The following is a 23,927-nucleotide window of genomic DNA, read 5'->3' as shown; positions in this document are numbered from 1 at the left end:
TCTCACCTGAGACCTTGTAACACTGAGTCACATGACACCGGGGAGAGAAAATGGCTAATTGGGCCCAATTTGGACATTTTCACTTAGGGGTGTACTCACTTTTGTGGCCAGCAGTTTAGACATTAATGGCTGTGTGTTGAGTTATTTTGAGGGGACGGCAAATTTACTGTTATAGAAGCTGTACACTCACTAATTTACATTGTAGCAAAGTGTCATTTCTTCAGAGTTGTCACATGAAAAGATATAATAAAATATTTACAAAAATGTGAGGGGTGTACTCACTTCTGTGAGATACTGTATATATATCAATTTTGTTAGAAGACTTGTGCATAAATATGCATAACAATAAACATTTACTTTATCTCAGATTGTCATTTGACCAAATAAAAGTAGCAGTTTTCCCAGAAATGTTTTTTATTAAAACATTTGTTTTAATAATTATAATGCTAGCAATAATAACTACATAATAAAATCTTTACTAAAAAGGTGTGTTCTAAACAATTTTGTGCCAATTTCCACATATACATGATACAAACACTGCTTTATTCGATACTGTGATAATTTTTTACATACATTAAATTCACAGCTTGGATGGAAACATACAGACTGCTCAGAACAGCCACTGCAGTAGCAGTGTCTTATGTTAATTAATTTCTTCACTTAAAAACATAACGTTCTGATTATATCACACAATATGAAGAAGTCTTGTTTATTTCAGCTGGCTTCATGACAACTGCATCCAGATCACATGACCATCCACATCCAGGGAATAGGCACTCCCATTTTAGTAAAAACTACAGCGATTCCAATCCCGTCTGTATCAGTACATGAAATCACCACCTCAAACATTGTTTTAATTTGTCTAATCCCGTCTGAATAGTGCTATTGGCTCTGTCAAGGATCTATGACACATCAGAGCGCATAAACCTCTCCTTTGCAAGAGCTAATCACAGCCAGACTGTGTTTCATTTTAGGAGCTCCGTTAGTGTGTAGAAAACCTGAGCATTCAGAGTGAGGCGTGACTAATCTCATCGTTTTAGCCAGAGCTGTATTTTTTAAAACTCTGGAAAGTGGGGCAGCGAGCTGTACCATGAAATATTGAAACTTCCCCTCTCCGGGCCCATGAGCATAAATAGAGAGGCCTTCGTCAGTCTTTCCCCCTCCTTTCCATCCCCCTCTAGGAAAATCAATCCTTCTCTCAGGACTTGCGCTATCGTTGCGTGAAGGTAAGGATTACAGCGGGATTAAATACTGGAGACTCTTGCCCTGCCCAGGGAACCAGATTTCCTAGATTATAGATCAGCCTGTGCCTGCTGGTGGTGTTGACAGAAGCACTGTTAATTTGTTCGTAAGTACTCAGTCAGAAACCAGTCTAAATGCTAAAGTCCAGGTCTTTATTGGTAAGAACGTCTTGAAAGGAAGACTTGAAGACCTTTGAGACAACAGGAACACCAATGGCTCTTGTTAACTAACAAATGTCACATAAAAACGTGAAGAAAACAGGTTCCTGAATACTCTAGTGTGGTTTAAAGTAGTTTAGAAACTAAAATTTCAGCCTTAAAACAACATCTTGACGGTGAATGTAATATTTCAAATCTTGCCCAGTTGCCAGGAGCAAAACGGTTCATGAATCCTTAAAAAAAAAAAAAAAAAAAAATAAAAAAAAACTTTGGTCTACTGGGTTTCTTTTTAAGTTTTGCACCTCTCAAAAATGAAAATTCTGTTACCATTTATTCAATACAATACTCACCCCCATGTCGTTGAAACTTAAAAATGTAAAAAAGAAATTTAAAAAGAGATTTTCCATACAACAATAGTGAAAAAGGGCCATTAAAATAGTCCATATGTACCGTATTTGTCTTCTGAAGATTTATAATAGCTTTGTGTGATGAATAGACTGAAAGTCATTTTTCATTCTCAAATCAAATCATTCATGCAAATGATTATACAGTGCTCAAATTAAATATGGTGCAGATTTCACACCATGATGCTTGGTCACAAAACACACGAGAATGAATTATGTTTGATGGTGTTAATGTATAACCTGCACCATAAACGCTATATTTGTTTTGAGAGCTGTATAATGATGTCCATGAATGATTTGATTTGAGAGTAAATAATGACTTAAATTTCATTCTGTTCTCCCAAAGCAATCAAGCAGAATTGGAATAAAGCACATGAGTCTGGACCAGTCTTATAGTTCTTTTTATTGTGCTTGACAGCCGAAGGTCACTGCTGTTGTATGAAAAAGTGGTGTGTAAAGATTTTTCCGAATTCTCCTGTTGTGTTCCACAGACAGATTAACAGAAAACGAATTTGGAACAAGTACATGATGACAGATTGTTAATTTCCTGGTGATTTGTTTCTCTTGAATGTAGTTTAGTTTTGTCTAGGGGCCTCTCTGTATCTGGTAATAACAGAGGTTCTTCTAGCACACTTCTTGTTTTCGCCAAGTTTCTTCTTTAAAATCTTTTTGCCGATATGGTAGCATGATTTGTTATTCTACTACTTCTACTTTTTACGCCCATTTGGGCTTATTTTTTACTTTCCCTGCATTATAATTTTTTTATATTTGTTTCATCTTTATGCTTATTACTTGTGTCCAAATTCATAATAGACATTTCCACAGGGTAGGTCTACAAAAAGAACAACAAAGGGAGAAAAAAAGAATCAAGATGTTTTCCTGATTCTTCTGATTCTCTAAAAGGGTATCCACTGGGATTCTGAAGCCTGTGCATGATCTTGCACAATCTAAACCAGTGGTGACCAACGTGGTGCCCGTGGGCACCTGGTAGCCCGCATGGAGTCTCTGAGTCGCCCGCCAAGCACGTTCTATAAATAGCCTAAATTAGCGCCGGGCGATAAATGATATCATATCGAGATTATGATAAAATTTATGTTAATAATGATGATAAGCTCTGGACATTTTTACTCAATATGGATTAATCTAACATCCTATCACACAACAGAAATAAATGTTACAGCAACCAGTCAGTGCATGTCGCTAACAAGTCTGCATGTTCTGTGTGTCTGTGTGAATGTGTGGAGTAGTTTCATCTGATACACAAACTCAAACACAGTGACTCGCGGTGTTTTCAGCATCTGCGTCTCAATATATGAGGACATGAACACATGCACTTCATCTTCAGAGCTGCTCTGAGAGTCACTTCACCAGCTTTATGCAGTTTCATTTGAGGAAAAAATACCGTCAAATACATGCTAAAACTAAGACTCAAACTCAAACTGAAAGACCTTCACGACAAACCGTCAAAATAAAAGTTCGGTTTAACGTGAAATTATATGACTGAATATATTACTACTGTATACTACAATGCAATTCTCAAAGTAATAATAATAATATTATTATTTTTAAGGAATATCATACAACCAAGATATTTTTTATTATTATTAATTTATACAGTTCTGTTGTGCAGCATCATGTCTGATAAAAAAAAAATTGCAATTGTTTTCCAATTGATTTTCATTTGATTACATTTAAAGGATTAATTAAATTGCTAAAGTTTTATTAATTAATTTCACTAGACACCATTTTTTATGATAAATTTGAACTGAATCATAAAACACAGAATCCATAAAAAATCAAATGGAAAACACAGAATTTAGGGAAAAATAAAATGCATTTCATGGGGCCCTAAATTAAAACGTAGCTCCTCTGTGGAATTTCATTGTGAACAAAGTTATGTTTAGCTTCATTCTCAAGGTCTAACAAACATGTGGAAAGCATTTTCTTCCCCATAAAATGGTAAATATTGTATGATATGGAAGAAAAAAAATAATATTGTGATAGGCTATATTTATAAATTTTTCTGGAATATTTTCCTGGATTGTTAAAAAACATTTAAAATTCTTGTGAGAAATCATTAATGTTTATTAATGGCAAGATATCAAGATATTATATATATATATATATATATATATATATATCTATCAAACAAGTAGCCCTTGAGACTATTTTATCCCTTCAGGGAGCCCTCACTCACAAAAAGGTGGGAGACCCCTGATCTAAACTAACGAACAGAGGACCGCTTCGGATGGACCCGGACCCAATAAACTGTGAACAGAGGTCATTGTATAGCTGTGCTAACATTGTGATGATCATTAAAAAGTGTTTAAATGTGATTAACAGTGACTGATTGGCTGGACAGAAGGAGATCCCTTTGATCATCCCAACAGGATCCTGTGCAGAAACACATTTCTATTCTCAAATAACTGTGGGCGACTTCTGACAACAGTACCTGGCGAAAGGATCATGAGATGTCCACAGGTACAGCGTGTGCAGCTGCAGGTCAGAACGAGAATGTTGGGAAGTAAATTTCACTGTGAGACATTCAGCACTGGCAGATTCACCGATTTATCAGCTGTAGAAACACAGCGGTACTGCCAGCGCTGTACAGATGTTGAGCCACATCTGTCTTCAATCACACATTAAAAACATGGAGAAGTAGGGTAGGGAATACAGGTATTTGGCAGGCACGGAGCAGACGTGTCAAACTGAATTACTGGGGAAGAATTGATGGGCTTACAACAGCACAAAATCAGCAGAAAAGAAGCCCATTTGATCATCTCACACACAATACAAAAAACACATAAACAAGATGCACTGGCAAATCAACTCTCATATAGCTTTTTATTGAATACATTGTGCAGCAAAAATCACAATAATCTAGAGCTGCACAATTAATCGGGAAAGAAATTGTGATTACGATCACAACTGCAGCAATTAACTAATCGTGAACAGTGTCGATTACAGCAGTTCTGTTTAGATTTACTCCCATTGTGTCAAAGGTTTCTATACTCTATTTGTTCTACTTTGAGCATTGTAGCCAATCACATACATTCAAGTTGAGCCTGTGAATGTAATGGCCAAACAGAGGCATTTAACTGCAGCAGAAGAAATCTGCTCAGAGTGCTGCAGGGATAACGCAAGTTACCATCACCATGGCATCTTCGACAAAAAGCCAATAGGATTTTTTCTTTGGAATATTGCAGTCAGAACATAAGCTCTATGACCAACAAAATTATTGATTCTTGCACATTTTGTTCATAATGATGGACAAACTTTATGAATTTTGAAGCCATATAATCAGTAGAAGTAAAAAGCAAAAGTTAGACTGTAAGCAAACTACACCATGGTCTCGTGACTTCAGTGTCACCACCACTAAGCTTCCAGTTTTTATACAAAATGTAAAGTTTTGTTGAGTTTTTGTTTAAATTTTCAAGTTGGAAAGTTTGAGTTAGAATAGTTTTCAAAAGTACGATACATGGTATATAAATACCACAAGGCTGTAAAAGCGTACTAGCGAGTAGATGAGTTTTCCCGTTCAGTGTGATGCCGTTTAAAGTCCCCGACAACCTCTGTAGCCCAATATAGCCACTTGTTACTAGCAACTGCCTTTTTCAAGTATAGTAAAAGCCTGAAAAAAATCTGTCATAGAATAAAAGCTTGTATTAGACACAGATCTTATTTCTGTCATTTAACCAAAAACACATTCGAAAAAAAACAATGACTTTGGGACAATGAAAGCAGAAGTTCAAAAATGCTATACCTCAGGTTTTAGTACTCATTCCAGCAGCACTCTATGTCACTCAAAATGCAAACTCACTGGCTGTGTTCTGCACTTTTGCGAATGCGGTCATTACTACCAACAAGCTGTACAATGTAAATACGATTTTGTTATATAAATAACTTGGGAGTTTCGCAAGCGTTCAGAACTCAGCACTGAACTGAAGTGACCGACAGCTTCAGAGGAGGTTCTTTGTTCACTTTTTGTATATAACGTATTGGCATTTTGAATAACAGTTTGGTTCATTATCATTAAGTAGACCTATGAGATTCTGTTCTCAACAACACCGAAAGAGTATATAAATCGCTACACACTCACACTGACATACACTTATAATACCATGCCAGAATGAGGTCGAGGAAATGATGCAGCCTTTCCAGCTGAGGTTTTTTTTTGTGGCTATCAAAAATGTAGCATAATCTCTTGGGCTAGCAGACTAGAGTGTTTATTTTACTAGACTGAGACTCATAAGCCAATCCAGACCACACATACTCCGCTCTCCTCCACCCTGCACTCACTCACTCCCTCTAACACACCCTCCTAAATCATTCAGTTATACACTCACAAATCACAGACATGCAGTCAAACACATGCTAAACCCAGCCAACAATACTGACGAGCGGAGACAATGCAGTGCATGCACAAAAAGATAACAGAGCAATGACATCTACATCTTCAATCCCTCGCGTATGAAACACGCAAACACACACAAACACCTGAACACACACAGGTGCTTTTGCAGACCACACACTCCAAGCCGAACTTACTTCATTAGGCTTGGTATGCCAAGGTAAGCAGCCAAATTAGGGCCCTCTTCCCAAACTAGAGGGAAGAGTGAAGGATTTTCCATGCTGCGGTGAGAGTGCTTTCTGCAAAAGGAGGGAGCCCCTGGACTGTAACTATAGTGGAATTCACTTTGTTCATGACAATTAGCATCAGTTTTAGGGGACCAATGTGCCTTGAGTCTAAGTAAAGATTATCATTAATCATCTGAGAATATACTGCTAAGTATACTAGTCTAATTTGATCCATCTCTACCAGAGTCTTTGGTTTTAGCTTTAAGTTGTACCTAGCAATTTGCTGGACTTACCAACTGATTCATGTGTTCCCATTTATGTTTTATGCATGTCCCAGAGTAACTTGGGAGATTATGAGCAGATACAGACATGGGTCCTGTCCCAAATGCCACCCTAAGCCCTTGCAGTCCTCCTTCAAGTCTATATTTTGTGGACATAATGCAGCACACACTGTTGAATAATCAGCTCACTCTGCGACCATATTTGCAATGCGTCCGGACAGCTATTTCAGGCATGAAAGATTAACTACTATTTGAATTGAAAAATACTCAAATATCGAAAACTTTTTTAATGCTAAAATATGTTTAAAAAAAAAACGCATATTGATATAGCCAATGCGCATGTACAAGCATGCATTACCAATTTGCGACTGGCTACTATTAAAAGCCCTTTGATAATAGTCTGCTGTGACAAATCAACATATTAGAGATTATTTTAATTTTAAATTAATCTTTAGATTTTAATCTTTAGATTGATCTTTATAAAAATTTAGATTTAATATTTAGCAAATATCACAATGATTATCCACTTTTATTCACGCACATTATAATGTTGTGATTCCTAAATTAAATTGCTGCATTTTAAACATACACACATACATACACACACGATAAAGGGGCAATTAAATAGTACGGCATTTTAATTGCCCCTTTATCAGTTATCGGTCATAGCATGAAAATAATTATCAACCAGAATAATAATATTGGTTCATTGCTAACTACAAACGTCCAGAGAGAGGGGTCAAAGCAGGAGGCCAGGATGACTAAGGAGCAGATGGCGATAAAAGTCTTACTCAAGGTCGCAAGCATAGTGTGACAAACAAATTGTGAACTGAGGAATTCTAAGCAGGGTATTTCAGTTTATGCTGGTCTTACAAGTCAAGTCAAGTCAAAATGTATTTCTATAGCACATTTAAAAGCAACAGAGTTGCACCAAATTGCTGTACAACAAAACACTGTATATAAAAAGCATAATAGGAAACATGCATTATATGAAAAATAAACACATTAAAATAGAATCAGAGCAAACTGACATCAAAACCTTAAACTGACATTAATCAAATGCCAGAGAAAACAAATAAGATTTGAGAACAGACTTAAAACTGGCTAGTGAAGGAGCAAGTCTCACATTTACAGGCAAACTATTCCAAAGTTTAGGAGCTGCAGAGCCGACAACCCTAGCAAGACAATGGGCCTTAAATTAGCTTCTCTGTTTGCCAGGAGGCAACTAGAGATGCAGTGGAGTTATGGTTGACTTCTTAGTCCAGTTCAGGAAAGTCTAAGAAGCCAACCACAACATATACAATATCACAGTCATGCAACTGATCCCGATAATTATGAACTCACTACTGTTAAAAAACAACCTATCAATAAATGTGCTGAATCAAAGATGCCTTTGGGTCAAAATAAATCATTTGCGGATGAATTAAATCACTACACAAGCACACGCACAAATAATATGAAATGTGATGAAAGGATCATCCAGAGGAAAGGCGACTCACTGTCACCAAAAAGGGGAAGTCTCTGTTAAAACAGAAGCCATTGGCGCACTTAACACCTATAAAATGGTTGCCAAGATCCCAGGCGTCTCCTCAGAGCTGCTTCCTACACTGGTGCCAGTTGCGTTGCGGCACTTCCTATTCCAGAGCCTGCTCCACAGGATATCCTGTGTCTCTGGTATCAGCAAACCTCACGTGAGGACCCTGTCCAACCTCTACTCCACTCAGGGGAACTTTGTTCCTTTGAGTCTTTTTTTTTTTTTTTTACCATGTCTGGAAACTAATGGTCAGTCTATAATGACTGGTCTTCCTGAATTTAAGTGACTACTTCAGGCTGCATTCTTCATCTAGATTAATTTCCAAATGAGAAGGTTCATCCCTGACCATTGTTTACATTTTGAATATGGACGTGCTTAAAATTCAACTGTTTTGCATCACAACTGACATTTTCCTGGTACAATAAGTGCAAAACTGTTCTAAAAATCTGTAACATGCTATTGTTTACCACAGAAAATAGTTTAGATGCGTCTCTCAGTTTTTGCAAATGGATTTGTGTTTTAGAGAAACACATACAATGAAACTCTATGCTATACTCTATGCAAGGCACGGCACCAAAATAAACCTAAAAATACACAACAAACATTATATGCATTAATATGAAATGAACTTTGTCTGTGCAAAATTATATTCTATTTTTACTACTTGTAAAATTTATATTTTACTACTATTTCTACTCCTGTCATGACCATACAAGGCCAGAAATCCGTTTAACATTCATTTGATGCATGTGGGCTCCAACAGATTATTTAAACAGAGACAAATAAAAATAAAATAAAAACAATACATGAAAAATAACCCAGCAAAGTCCAAAGTGCTTTTACAAACAATGTGCTGCACATTTTTGTTTAAATAGGATATATTTCCCCATAGATTTCCATTGTAAGCATAGTACTGTTTGTTTGTACAAACTGATGGACGAGTCCAAGTTATTTTCTGAGGTAAACGACAGCATGCCACAGATGCTGTCAAGAGAGCTTAACTTGTAATGAACCAGGAACATTCCTTTAATGCAGCTGTTGTCTTTAAACTGTGGACTGAAATAGTCTAGTTCAGCCTTCGCTTCACTGATCAACATCACAGTGTTTTCTTCACTGAATCCATCAGCTCCAGCATGACTGAATAGCAAACAACCTATTACTTCTTTTAAACCATGAGGATGTCCTTACAGCACACAATCAAGCAAAGCACTTCCTTTTGCTTTATTCACTACAGTTTCCAAGACATCAAGACCAGACAACAGGACATAATGATCACAACCTTGAGCGCACAGAAACAGCCCAAGATAGGAGAATTGCTCTCATAGCTCATCTGGGCTCCATTGTCATCCCCATTAGGAAGGTCTGCTCCATTGTCATGATAATCCACCAAATGGCCTCTCTTTTCAAGGTCTACAGAGTGTCTGAGGCCACACTAGTGTAGGGGAGAATAGAGGTATCATACATCACATCATAGGACATGTCTGTCAGACCAGCCACTTGCTCAGCCACCTGTTAAGTCTCGTCCTCATGAGAACATCACCTTCAGATCAACCATACTTATCCCTTTTAAAAGGATCATACAAAGCTGAATCGATTGTCTGGGTAGTCTAGCATTATTTGAAGAGGTTTATCAAGTCTGGCTAACTATACAAAGTAACATCCTCACGGGACTAGTAACCCTGAGGATCAACTGGGCTTGTATTTGTTGTGCAAGATCAAGCATTTCTAAAGCAGACAACAAAACACTACAGTGATCAAAAGTGTCTTTTGAAATGCTCCAAGGGGATAACAAATGAGTCCAGTTATTAAAAAAAAAAACTAATTTAAGTCAATCCAAAAAGTTTCTGTTCCCATTGAATTACATTGTCAATGGGAATCTCCTTTTATGTCAATAAACAAAAATCGGCACACTGCCACTACTGCTCTCAAATATTTATTAAAATCACATCGTTTCGACCCTAAGGTCTTCGTCAGGTAAAACAACAAGTGAATCAGAAGAGTATCAGGTGTGATAGATCATGTTGATAATAAAATATACTCTTCTGATTCACTTGTTGTTTTACCTGACGAAGACCTTAGGGTTGTAACGTTGTGATTTTTATAAATCTTTGAGAGCAGTAGTGGCAGTGTGCCAATTTAGTGCGGCAAGCATGAACGGCTCGTCCGTGACGCGGGATTCGCGCCGCGTGGGGCAGAGAGGAGCGAGTATGAGACGCATTCACAGACACAGGCTGTGTGTGCGCTCTTCTGAATTGGGATTAGCGAACATGCATCAAACTTATTTCAAATTAATCTGGTGGGGAGATAAAATGTGTAAGATAACGTTCACGTACTAACATCTAAGAATGTATCGTTTATTCACCAGTACTGAAAACAGAACCGATACGGGAGCTACTGCTCTCAAATATTTATTAAAATCACATCGTTTCGACCCTAAGGTCTTCGTCAGGTAAAACAACAAGTGAATCAGAAGAGTATCAGGTGTGATAGATCATGTTGATAATAAAATATACTCTTCTGATTCACTTGTTGTTTTACCTGACGAAGACCTTAGGGTTGTAACGTTGTGATTTTTATAAATCTTTGAGAGCAGTAGTGGCAGTGTGCCAATTTTTGTTTATTGACTGTGAAGGGTTTCATATGATCGAGCACCTGCCCAAAGTTTTTTGGATGTGCGCACATTACACTCTCTTCAATCTCCTTTTATGTTCCACAGTAAAAAGTAGGGCTGTGCGATTTGGGGGAAAATATCAAATTGCGATTTTTTTGACAGATATTGCGATTGCGATTTGATTTGCGATTTTAAATTTGCAAAGTCAAGCTTCAGCTCAATATTGCCAATAATGTGCAGCACAGTATGGGTATCATTACCCTGCTGAAAAAAAAAACAATAGAAACCATCACAGAAATTCTTATAGTTTCCATTAAACCATTACAAAATTCCTTTTTGTTTTGGGCATTATTCCAATAGGAATTACTGTTGTTCTATTGTTTGCCATCTGCCAGATTACATCCCACCAATAGAATCCATCAAATAGACACCATTATAGTTTACATTAAAACCAATACAATTCCCATTATAACCCTGAAATCCATTACATTTTGTATTGTGTTTTGGGAGGGGTTCTATTGTTTTTTTTTTGTGGTATAACTACTTTTACAGAATGAACTTAATTACTGAATTTCACAGAAAATATTTGTTTATTTTTTATAAATAAAGAACTGTATTTCTTAAGTCAATTATTAAAGTATTACATTGATTTATTCATTTTAAGAATTTGGGTTTCGACTCAGAGGGAGTGTCAGCCATGTTAAAAAAGTGAATAACTTAAGTAATTTGTGGATTAATGCTTACTGGAGACGCGAACCGTTTCAAATGATTCAGTCAGATTTGGTGAACTGGTTCAACCGGTTCACTAAGAAGAACCGGTTAAATCGAACGATTCGTTCGCGAACCGGACATCACTATCATGCATATGCTCTGGAACAGAGTAATATCGCGTCCATATCACAGACTTTGCGATTAGGAAATCGCAACGTCTCAAATCGCGATTTCGATTCGATTTCGATTAATCGCACAGCCCTAGTAGAAAGTAAGTCATACAAATTTGGAATGACAGAATTTTCATTTTGGGTGAACTATCCCTTTAAACCATTTTATATTCATTTCATTAAACAGACTATCAGATGTAGACTTGATGCCACAAATCAGACGGAGCTTATGGAAAATGGACCTGCAGAAGTCTCTTTATGGATCTGTTTCACTTCAACTAAAGGCTGGAATACACTACACGAATTTTGCCCCGATTTCCCCCCGATTTGCAGTTTGGATGAGTCAGTGCTAGTTGCCAAAAGTCAGAACCAGTCTCCTGTGGCGTCCAAGAATACATCATATGATATCCTATGGATTCAGAGCAAAATCTCACTAAAAACCCCCAAATCACCATTTTAGTCATCATACTGTATTAACAAAACCAGCATAACTGTAGCCTGATCATGTGTTTTTAAGCGAGCGTGTAACATGTAGTCTCTTGTCTAGCTAAACTATATTCCTGTGCCTCACTACTCATGGATCTCTTAGCTTCTGTAGTTTCTAACGGCAATATGAAACATAAAAAACAAACCCCTATGAAGTTTGAAGAACTGCAAGAGAGGAATGCACAGGATGAACAAAGCTAAAAGCATTTTTACATGCTCGCCATTATGGGGGCAGTCTGCCATGGCTGGGTTACAACTTAGAGAACTAGTGTCCATGGTGCACTGGGGGCTATAAATCAAGAGTGAGGGAACCAGTGCAGCGACACTTCTGCTCCAGATTTGCACACGCTGTTTTTTTTTTACGAGCGCATTGAGTTAGGAGAGGAGCCTTTGAACTGTTGTGTCATGCCGTGAGGAGGTTCAAAGACTCACGGGGGAGACATGAAGAGGTCCACTGTCACGCACCTCCAAAGATCGGCGGCTCTGTCTGACAAGTCCCAACAGATTTTCCACCTTTTTCCACCTCTGAATGCTGGCCACACAGTCGGTTTGTGCTGTGGAATAATACAATAACACTAACATTTCCTAACACAACAATTAATTGCATTTTCTAAAGCATATCTGCTTTGTATCTAAGATTTCTTTTGGTCAAAATTCTAGCAAATCGAAAAACTGTTTAATGGATTATTGGCATGATGCTCATTTGTTTGTCTGGGTCTAAAAATGTATTCCAAAATACATTATAAATGTTATTCATACATATAATGACTTAAATTGTAAATTTTATGTGGTAAAACCCCCATATACTTTTTTTTTTATAAAATCAATACTACAATTATTCTTTGCAGGGGAAAAAAAAAAAAAAACACGAAATAAATATTAAAAAACATTTTTGAAAATGATTAAAATGTGTACACTCACATGTAATTACGGTGTATTTTAGTTGGTTACACTGGTTTAAACTTTTTTTCTTGAAAACAGTATAAAAGTTTTCAAAACCATGAAACTAACGTGAATACATATATTGGACACTCTTATTTGTAACTGTCATTGACCCTGTAATACCATCTCCCTGCAGAGAAACAAGCCAATAATAACAAAAACATACAGTACACATGAAACATCTAAATATGTAGTGTTTTTTTCTTAAAGTTACCTGCTTTTCTCTCATTTTTCTTTTAACTAGAGGATTTTAAACCTGGAAAAGATGCTTGCAGCTCCTTATGTCTGGAATACATATTAGCTGTGAAACCATTTAGTAAATTTTAAGTGTGGTGGGTCTTTGAGTAATTGTATACTGGCCCACCTCCAGTGTGAAATTTTTAATTCACCCTCAATCGGTCATGCACACAGACAGACAGGGCACTTAGAAAATCACATAAACAATTCATAAGTGTTTTCACTTCACATTAATTGTTTCCATTTATTGTACCTCTCAAGTTCATTATATCATATCATCTCATTTGATCTATTTCTCCAAGTCTCCTCCTCCCATTACTAAAGGGCTGCAGCGAATAAAAGGAAATCCAGTTTGGATTAGGAAGTCACTGGGTCTCATTCACTAATAATTGCGTAGATTATTCAAATTTATATTTCGAACTTCTCACGAAAACTTTCCGCCTAATTCACAATATATGCATACACGCATTAATTTACTCTTAAAGAGGTCATATGATGTTGGGATCAGGAAACAGTCCTCCATAAAATGTGCTGGACACATCTGAATATTTTGGTTAAACTGTTCTGGAACAGTGTTGTAAATACAACTTAACCACTGATTTCTAGTCGTGTCCTCTTTTGGAAGGCCAAATAAAGTAGTTGCGCTTTCACAACGAAACACAGCGTCACACTTGAGTGAGTGGCAGCCGGCGGATTCGACGAAGGAGCGTCCGGAGGGCTTGCAGCAACCACATGTGATGACCCTGGGCTGGACTCCGCTTCGTCCATGGTGAAAGCCGATCCGGCGATCCACAGCGCGAAGTTGATGTATTTCCTCAGCGACCAGCACGGATCAGCTCCAGGCATGACGAAGCGGATATCGTCCTCTTTTGGAAGACCAAAGTAGTTTCACTTTCACAACGAAGCACCCAGGTCCTTCACGACATGGTGGCAGCGGACAATAATACTACAGTGGGAATAAAAGTTATGCCTTCTTTCTTTGCGTGAACATTTGGGCGGCGTTATGCAAATCTTCCCACATCGTGACGTAGATATGTGGGGGCGTGTTAGAACGAGCCGTTTTAGGTAGGCGTGGTTGACTCTTAACTTTTATAAAGAATTATCTCTTGGATTTGAGACTTTAGTCTTTGCAACTTTACAGATCTTCTTTATGCACAACAGCTTGTAACACTCCAAAGAGAAAGGAAAAATTTAAATCGCATCATATGACCCCTTTAACCTTGTCTTAATGTTAGTGAATTTGGAGTATTCTAAACGAGCAGATAGTGCACGAGGTTAGTCATTTGCATAAAACACACCCAGACTATCTCCATATAAGGCCTTTCCACACAAACTTTCCTTTACAGCCTTTCATCACTCTCTCAAAGATACTCCACGCAACCCTATATGACGCCGTCTACAGACACTGTCTCACCAGATCTTTGAGCAATGCCAAGTTCGCAGTCCTCAAAACCAGTTCATACACAATAAAACACCTTTTATAAAGACCCAGTTTACAGAGCTCCCATTAGCCGGCTGTACATGCGCTGTTATCCAGAGAAACCTCGCAGCTCGAGCTATAGTCTAACACAGTTTTTCTTACTCTTTTACTGATGAAATAATTTGAAGATGAAATATACATTTTATCTGGATGGATGGATGAATGGATTTTTTACAAAACACACTAGGCAAGATCAACAGCAAGTTTGCAACAAACTCATTTATTGCAAAAAAGGTATTTGGATCAACAATCTTTTAAACATGAATTTTACTGCTATGTATGAACATAACATTGCTATTTAAAATGTGACAAATATGAACATACAAGTAATGCCCTTCACCCTGAGAACTTCACAAACAGTGCTCAGTTCTTCAGAGTGAGCACTTTCAACTGAAATTTGCCCTAACAAAGCAACATTCAACGCACTGGATGTGGATATGACTTTCCCCCTTCGTGCTATTGGGGTTTACAGAGCTAATCCAGATGTTTTTCCATTCCCTGCACCAAAACTGCTTAAGGGTGAGTGAGATAAATACACCACTGATGGCAAGAAACAATGGGTGCAGCAAAGCTGTTGTGACTTTATGTGACAGCGGTCCATGCAGGACTTGAGAATAACCTAAATTACCAGCAGCTACTAGCATAGAAACCATTATGTTCTGAGAAGAAACAAGACAACTCTGTCTCATCCACACACACACTGCATGGTCAAGTAAGTACACAACCCTGCCCACCTTTTCCCTTCAAATTTCATTCTCTTTCTCCTGGCAGCCAGGGGGGCAACCAGGCAGACAGAGCCCATTAACGCCGGCCATTAAATAATTACAGAGACCCGGCACCGTGGCTGACACACTGTCAAAGTGAGGAGAGAAGGCCAGAGCAGCTTGTTTAATTTACCTCCTCCCATCTGTCTCCCGCTGTACAGCCCATGAGCAAGAGTCACTCGCTTCCCCGTCCTCTATGACACACTCACCAGAGACATGCCTAAAAGGAAAACATCCAATCCTATTCCAATTATATGTCGTAAATGCCAAGTTTTGGTATATATCAAGTAAAAACACAAAGCGACTGTGTCACGGACTGAGCGCATGTTTCTCGTGAAATCATTCCGGTCATTAGAACCGAGCCTGTCCTTGGATTGCATTGCCTAAGGCTGCATGTGATGCCACTCATCAGGCAATGTGTTCAAAACAAAGATACGTTGCCTAGCTGAAAAGCATATTTTACAAAGGAAATTGTGACTGACGGGAAATAAACATACCTACTTCCTGCTTCTCTTTCTGAAGGTTTAGTCATTAATGTCTTGCTTTCATATGGGGATGTTTTAGTAACATTGCAGACATGTGAGCAAAGCCTGGGTGGCCTTTTCTTTCAAATATACAAATGGGAAGGCAGACATAACATCTTTTATACATTTACCAGGATACAATCTTGTAAGAAAGAAGGGCATGTGGGAAAAAAATCTATAAAAATCTAAAATCATGTACAGAATACACAAGTTTCACAATTTGAGTTGAATTACTGAAATAAATGAACTTTTCCACGACATTCTAATTTATTGAGATGCACCTGTACTCTGGGGTGGGTTGACCAAATTATTAATTGATTAATCTGTTTTAAGTGGCCTTGAATAATAATTGGGCTGGTTTTAGGCTCAGCTGACTAGGATCACCTGCTTCTCTTGGGGACATTTACATAGGAATTTTTTTTTTTACTATTTTTAATTTCAAAACACGTTTATGGCACAAAAAGCTCAGATAAACAGCTCACCTGCATGTTTATGAGCTGGGTTTAAAGGGTTTTACCATGCAATCTGTCTAACAGCTAACTCTAACTAGCTAATTAAAACACTGCAGATAAAATATTTAAAAACAAACAAACAAAAACTAAAGCTATATCACGATTCACTCCTCCTACTTATAAAACATGCTGCGACTGAGGACTTCTACTAAGGCAATAGGAAAAAAGTTATTTGCGTAGGGTATCATATCAGTACTATGAATACTATTGGTTCTTGTATGATAAAATGCTTGTCGTTTCTTAATTGTAAGTCGCTTTGAATAAACTTGTCTGCTAAATGACTAAATGTAAGTGAGGTGGGTAGATGGGACAACTACTTGAAGGAGAACTGAAAAACAATAGACAACCTAAAAACTTGGGTTAAGGCAAAAATGCTGAATCTAGTCTGAGTCCACACCAACAAAAGAACACGTAAAGAATACACATGCGAGTAACGCCACTAGCAGGGTGCTGACAGGTTGTCTGTTTACCAAACAGACAGAGCAAGTCAGGTAGACTATGAAAAAAAAGAGCGATGAAAATATCCTATTTCAAGAAAGGTCAGCAATTTTTATTGTCCTTATCTGACAATGCCTGAAACCCTAATAAAAATCCACTTTAGGACACAAATCCCATTCTCACCTGTTCCACCACAACATAACAAACTGGGGAACAAGAGAAGCAGGTGTAATGAAGCAAGTCTGCCAGGACTCTGAGCAGGGTGAGCTACCTGAATACCTGAGCTACCTGAGTCCCATAAAGATGAAAAATTGTGACCAGAAAGAAGACTAAATGAGAAAGATGCCAAAGTAAACATCATCTGGACTACTTTTAGAAATTTTGTATAAAAACACTACAGTGAAAATTAACAATAAAAAACTCCAGTAAACTAATGTCAGCTTTTACATGTTGTTGCAGCTTTGAACCTTCTTACTCAGTGCTGTATATGCGGAGTTTACGGCAAGATTTCTGTTCCTTTGGTCATATGACCTCCTTGTTTTCTTTACAATTATGGAGGTCAGTCATTTATTTGCAGCTGCATGTTTTCTGATAAAAAAAAAAAAAAAAAAGATCAGTATCAGTGACTCAGACACATTATGTGTATGTGGAAAAAGAGCACATGCAAACATTTTAGTAATGAGTCATATTAACAATGAAACATCACATTTCAAGAAAGGTTTGAGCCTCAAGAAAAGTAGTTTTATGGATTTGCTCTGGTTGATTATATTAAGAGCTTTTTTACTGTAGAAAAAAAACTCACTTTTTTCATTGTAAACATCAAAATGTGTTTGTCTATGCATATCTGACACCCAACAGCATCTCTCATTGTTTATTTGCCGACATGGATCGTTATAAAGAAGTTTGACCGGCAATTCAGAATCTTTCATTTCATGAAAAGCCTTGTCTACCTAAAAAAAAAAAAAAAAAGTACAGAAAACAATGATAAATGCACATAAATAGAGCACATCAAATATGGTACATGGAAGCTCTATTATTCTAAGTTTATGGATATTTCTTTTAACTTTACAACACAGCACAATGCAACGCATAATTCAAAATATGGGAAAAACACCTGTGAAAAATCTATACAGAAAATTCCTTCATATTTGCAGTACATTGTGGCCTATACTTTACTGACTTTTCTTAAAGTGTAAGTGAATAAGTCTAAAATGAAATCTGTTCATTATATAAAGCAATCATGTCTTTTCAGAAAACCTGGACTGAACCGCTCAATTCATATAGATTACTTTTATAATGTCCATACGCAGTTTAAAAAAAAATTATGATTACATAGACTTCAAATGGATGAACAATCTTCATTTGTGTTCCAAAAATGAACAAAAGTCTTACGTGTTTGGAAAGACATGAGGGTGAGTAAATGATGACAATTTAAATTTTTGGGTGAACTAAGCCTTTAAAGACATGGATCCAACATATTTAATCATCAGCTCCATCAATTTACAATACTGTGGACAATTTGAAATGATTAATGACAGATTACGCTAAAATCCATCCACTGGAGAGGGGAGGGAGAAATAGAAAAATAAAGAGAGGCGTGTCACCTAGTAATATCCAGCAGTGTGAAAACACGGTCTTTTAAAAATCAGATTTCTGAAAAAATGACAAGGACAGCACTCTGATTTGTGTTCCCCTCCCTGCTATTTTGGAACAACAAAGAACATTAGAGAGCCCTGATGGAAGGTTTGAGACAAACACCGTAGGAGGTGATACGGTGAGCATGCACATGCTTTCATGAGCGGAAAAATCAAAATGTCAAGCTTTGTGGCATGTGTCTCTGCAGACGACAGGCATGAAAGTGGCAGTGGAAGCAAATATCATACCCATTCCTCTTTCTATTGCAGACAGATGGTTGAGGAACTTCCCATTTAACTGCGAAAACAGAACTAACCCAAAACACCTCGCTTCTTACACAATATGCCGTATAGTTTCAATGCATCTCAAGTGTGACTCATTTCATCCTCATACTGTTGCAGTTAAACGGATAGCACACTCTAAAATTAACATTATGTCGTTTACTCACTCCTCATGTTGACTTTTTTCTTCCGAAGAATATAAGAGATATTAGACAGCACGACAGTCTCAGTCCCCATTCACTTTCACTGTAATGAAAGTGAACTGTTATTAGGCACACACACAGAGGAAAGAAAGTCATACAGGGTTGAAACAACATGACAATGAGTACATTTTCTATTCTTGTGTTAATTTGAATTTCGGGTGAACTATCACTTTAAATTGCAGCTTTGGGCAAGTGAACCCTGACATTGTGCTCAGTATGCTCAGTATTAATATTGCATGTTGACCCAAATGCTCTTAAACCATTTCAGCCGAGTTAATCCACGCAGGAAATTACTTATATAGAGGAATTTGTTTCTTTTGTTTGTGACCCAGTTAAATTCATTATGATCTAACATGGCACTGCACACTTAAATCGCGCTCAACATGTTATATGTGCCTATATTATCAAATGCATAACATGATTAAGATTTTAAAAGGCCAGCAACAATACATAGCTTGAATAAAGTCGACGCACGACGAAATTCAAGTCGATACAGGACGCTCAGCTAGTGCAGCGCAGCGACGCTTTTCACGAAAGACCTGCTGCAAGAGCTCTCACTGACACATTTGCTCATTCAGGTGAGGGAACAATACAGCGCATTTTAATACGTAGCTGCCGAAGACCGGTCATTATTATCCCCCGTATGCGGTTTCGATCAAACTCAACGGACAGCTTTACAGTTAAGTAGCACAGCGCACCTGAGCGCCGAAAGACACGCCGCTATTCACTGCTCCACATCTGTCAAGTCGCTATCAATGTGACTACCTGTCAGCCTAGCGATTGTATTGTCACGTAAATAGAGAGCGCCAATACCTGTTGACTCCTCCTACCGCTGTGTTGGTTGGTGGACGTTGAACCCCGAGACGCTTTAATTTCTCTCCCAAATGTGGTTCTTCTCAGCCGGTGAGCTGTTCGGCTGAACGTGTAGAGGAATTTCGCTTCGGCGGGTGGTAAGTGGCCGCACCGATAGTTCAGCGAAGCGAGCAAACTGCTGTAGCCTACATTCGCTGGGCGGTAGAGGGATGATGCACTGCACGGAACAGACAAGCAGCCATTGCGGTCACGTGAGAGCTGGTGAAACCGAACACCGGCCAGCCTACGCCACCGTCTCCTCCCATTCTCCCCTTGAGCACGGTGTCACTTCAGGGCACGATACCCCTGAACGTAAGCTCAGCTGGTGCCTGCCTTTATGTAACCACAGCGCGTTATGCAGGAAGTTTAGTGCTTTTGCATTAGGGCAAGGCTGTGTTTCAGGTCACTGCTGCCTAGAAAAACATTTGTAAACATCATCTGGAAGCTCTTGCAGAATTACGCTGTAAAAATGAAAAGAGACTTGAGGAACCATTTCAGGTTCCTCACACTGGCAGAACCCAAATTCTAGGTTGGTTGGAAATACTGTAAATGAGACATTTGAGGCATGTTCCTGACAAAATGAGGGAATACCCAGGTGTGTTTAATTAGGGTTGGAGCTAAACTCTGCAGGACACCGGCCCTCCAGGACCGAGTTTGGACAGCCCTGCCCTAGAACCACCAAACATTTTGCATTGGAAGTAGGCAAATTAAAACCTGCTGCATTTAAATGTAACCATTTGTGTTGTGGGTTTGTGTAACAGTGAATAGTGATCAAACGGTCACACATGGTTATCAAAGTAATGAGAATTAGCATGTAAATGGATTAAAGAGGTTTGTCTATATCAGTGGTTCTCGACCAGGGCCCACTAGGGGGCTTCTGCAAACTTCTGCAAACCAAAACAACTAAAAATCAAGGTAATTATTATTTTAATTCTCTCACTCAATAATTGTCTTGAAAAAGCCTAATTTTAAAAGTGTGATTTCTAGACCTGAAAAGGTCATGTAAATTAAAACGATTCCATGGGCATTTTGTACTGAATTTAGGTCAATATTTTTTTTTTCTTAAACGTGTATATATATATCCAGTATCACAAACAAGTGGAAAAATCATATGGCCTTTGTATGGTGTTGTGGACAATGGGGGGCATTGGAATCAGAAAGGTTGAAAACCACTGGTCTGTTTACATAAAGATCTTAATCCAAGTAATTTCTTATCGTGATTTTTGGGAATAATCAGACTATTGATATATGTTAATGTAACCCGTGAAACTGCCTATGTGATTCGGCACATTCAGTTGACAGACATATATAAAATATTTTGCACTGTACATTGCTCCAGTTGCTATGTGAATTGATTACTATGATTTTTCGTCATATATATATATATATATATATAATAAAATAACATTTGGTCCTTGAAAAAATTAGCTTATGTAAATTTGTAGGTCTTTTAAACTCCTATCTAAAATAAGTGTATTGTTAAAAATATGATATAATTTACAAATATCATATACAGTGGGTATTTCTGTGTTTTTCTGTCAATATGGGGTGCTGTGTGTACATTAATGAGGAAAAAAAATTAACTTAAATGATTTTAACAAATGGCTGCAATATAACAAAGAGTGAAAAATTTAAGGGGGTCTGAATACTTTCCGTACCCACTGTATGTGAAAACGGCACCATTTTTATGGAATAGGGGTATGAGGAACAAAATGGAATCCATAAATTCCTACAAGAACTGTAAACACAACAGTACCTCCAGTAACCCTAAATCATATGGGAAAGTCTTTGAAAGAAATAGAGGAAATATATATTGAAGTTCTTAGTGCATGGTAGAATATTTGAGCCGTCTTCATAAGGTGCCTAGAAGTTCCACCAGTGTGTAAATCTGAAAAACCCTAAATGGTGCCTCAAGTATCTTTTCATTTTTACAGTGTATAATATGGTAGTAGAGCGCTCCAAAAGGCTTTAAGCAACATTTGCATTGCTGTCCTTTGTGGTCTCAGAACAGATGTCAACATGGTGATGTGCACTGTGTGAAAAATAACTGCAAGCACCATTGATCTTGTGATGATGCCTTGAATTTAAGCAAACTCTGAACATCCACACTCTTACAGTAAATTACCTTTCACCACTTTACTGTGACGACAAGGACACGGTATCAATGTTGCAAAAGGTCTTCTTTTGCAACAAAGAACTTCAAACAGAAGAGAAGCCATCCACAGCGAAACGCCAATTAAATAGGCAAATTAGGGTCAGTAAGCCACTAAAGAAGAAAAATCAAGCCAGATTGTTGGACTAAGTAGGTTGGGAGACCAGCAAAGACTGGTTTAATCTGTTTGTTTGTTTTTTTGTTGTTGTTTTTTCACAGCAGGGAGGTGTCGTCAGTTTGTCTCCTCTCATCTTGTTTACATGAGCTATTTCTAGGAGCAGCCTTTGCCTCTACTTGTTTGCTACTCATCATTGTGTACAATATTACTGCCCGCTCTGAGTGACCCCTCTTGGTATCGTTGCAGAGTGTGTTTGCAAATAGTACAACTGCTGAATGAATGACAAGACCTTTTGCCTAAATGGCCCATCGCCTTGCAAATCAGGGAGCGTCCCATTAACAGAAGAGAAAAATAAACTATCCTTTAGATGGAGACATGTCACTATTGGTTTGCTTGGCCTAAGGGCTTCAATGGCTGTTCTAATGATACATAATCCCCTTCTTCAACCAATGAAAAAATGAAACCAGACATTTGGGGGAAATCTATTTTTTCTCGGTGCTATATTTAGAAACCTGTCACATGTCTAAGGTTATATAGAGGTTTTAGAGTGCTCATAATCAGACAGGACAATCTGTCCAAGGAAAAAATGGATTTCACCACGCAGTTTTGGCAAAGTCTTTAGCCCTGATTATGCAAAACATTATGGTTAAAGCCTTGGTTAGATGTTTTGCAGCTTTTATTTCTGTGTTACTTCATGTTATGAATTCTTCAGAGGTATAATGGAACTAAGTAGTGAAGCCATTGTGGCCATTTAAAACAGGGGTCTTTTGTCTAGGTTTTTTACTTCGGGTCTTTGGCTAGAAATGTCTAAAGATCCCCGTTTTAAATAATCACTTCATATACGGTTGGTATAGAAAAGAATCAACCCCCTTTAAATAATCACATTTTGTTGCTTTGCAGCCAGTTTTTGTTTTATCCAGCTGTATTTAGTGCAACTTATAACATCCAAGTGAAAGCTATAACACCAACATGTCAAAAAAAAAATCAAAGACAGAATCACCGAGTTGGAAAAAGGATAACCCCCTAGTGTCAGTATTTTGTTGAATCAGCTTTTGGTTTAATTACAGCCTTTATTCTGCTGGGATATGTTGTCTCTACTAACTTTGCACATCTAGACTGCATTAACTGCCCACTCTTCTTTGCAGAACTGCTCAAGTTCAGTTAAATTTGATGGTGAGCATTTGTGGACTGCAGTCTTCAAACCATTCCACAGATTTTCAACGGGCTTTAAAGGTGACATATCATGAAAATCTGACTTTTCCAGGTTTTAAGTGCTATAATCAGGTCCCCAGTGCATCTACCAACCAAGGAAACGTGAAAAAAGATTAACCCAGTAACTTTGTTTTGGTAAGCATTTTTCTGCAAGACTCTGAAAAAACGAGCACGGCTGATTTTGCTCCCCTAGTGACGTTGCAAAGGGATCTCATTATAATATTACTGCCCCTATATCTGTAAATTTCCACCCACGGCGCCGTCATTTTAATTTTGCAAGCGACAACGGTGTACCAGCTCTAATGCCATGGCTAAAGTTTGAGCAAAACATGCTAACTGTTCTGTCTTTGGCTGCACAGACGAGCACATTATTTACAGTCCCAGCCTCAGAGGAGACGAGAG

The 23,927-nt window shown here is 37.9% G+C and overlaps 1 protein-coding gene and 1 long non-coding RNA gene across 2 annotated transcripts in view; one reads left to right on the top strand and one right to left on the bottom strand.

The window, feature by feature from the left end:
* Window positions 1-20,592, bottom strand: part of LOC107689637 (uncharacterized) — a 51,239-nt gene extending 30,647 nt beyond the window's left edge. Inside the window, exons 1-2 of the long non-coding RNA XR_001634355.1 lie at window positions 20,005-20,592; window positions 19,156-19,234 (exon numbers count right to left, since the gene is read on the bottom strand). This is a non-coding gene — a long non-coding RNA (uncharacterized LOC107689637). The remainder of the gene's footprint in view (window positions 1-19,155; window positions 19,235-20,004) is intronic.
* A 288-nt stretch (window positions 20,593-20,880) lies between these two features.
* The window catches only part of LOC107689636 (peptide YY-A), a 48,305-nt gene continuing 45,258 nt past the window's right edge, over window positions 20,881-23,927 (top strand). The window contains exon 1 of the mRNA XM_016487721.1: window positions 20,881-20,958. The gene's annotated coding sequence lies outside the window, so the exon portion shown is untranslated. The remainder of the gene's footprint in view (window positions 20,959-23,927) is intronic.

The sequence above is a fragment of the Sinocyclocheilus anshuiensis genome, unplaced genomic scaffold (assembly GCF_001515605.1).
Source record: "Sinocyclocheilus anshuiensis isolate Anshui unplaced genomic scaffold, SAMN03320099.WGS_v1.1 scaffold813, whole genome shotgun sequence".
Taxonomy (NCBI): domain Eukaryota; kingdom Metazoa; phylum Chordata; class Actinopteri; order Cypriniformes; family Cyprinidae; genus Sinocyclocheilus; species Sinocyclocheilus anshuiensis.
This window is presented reverse-complemented; position numbering and strand designations above follow the sequence as displayed.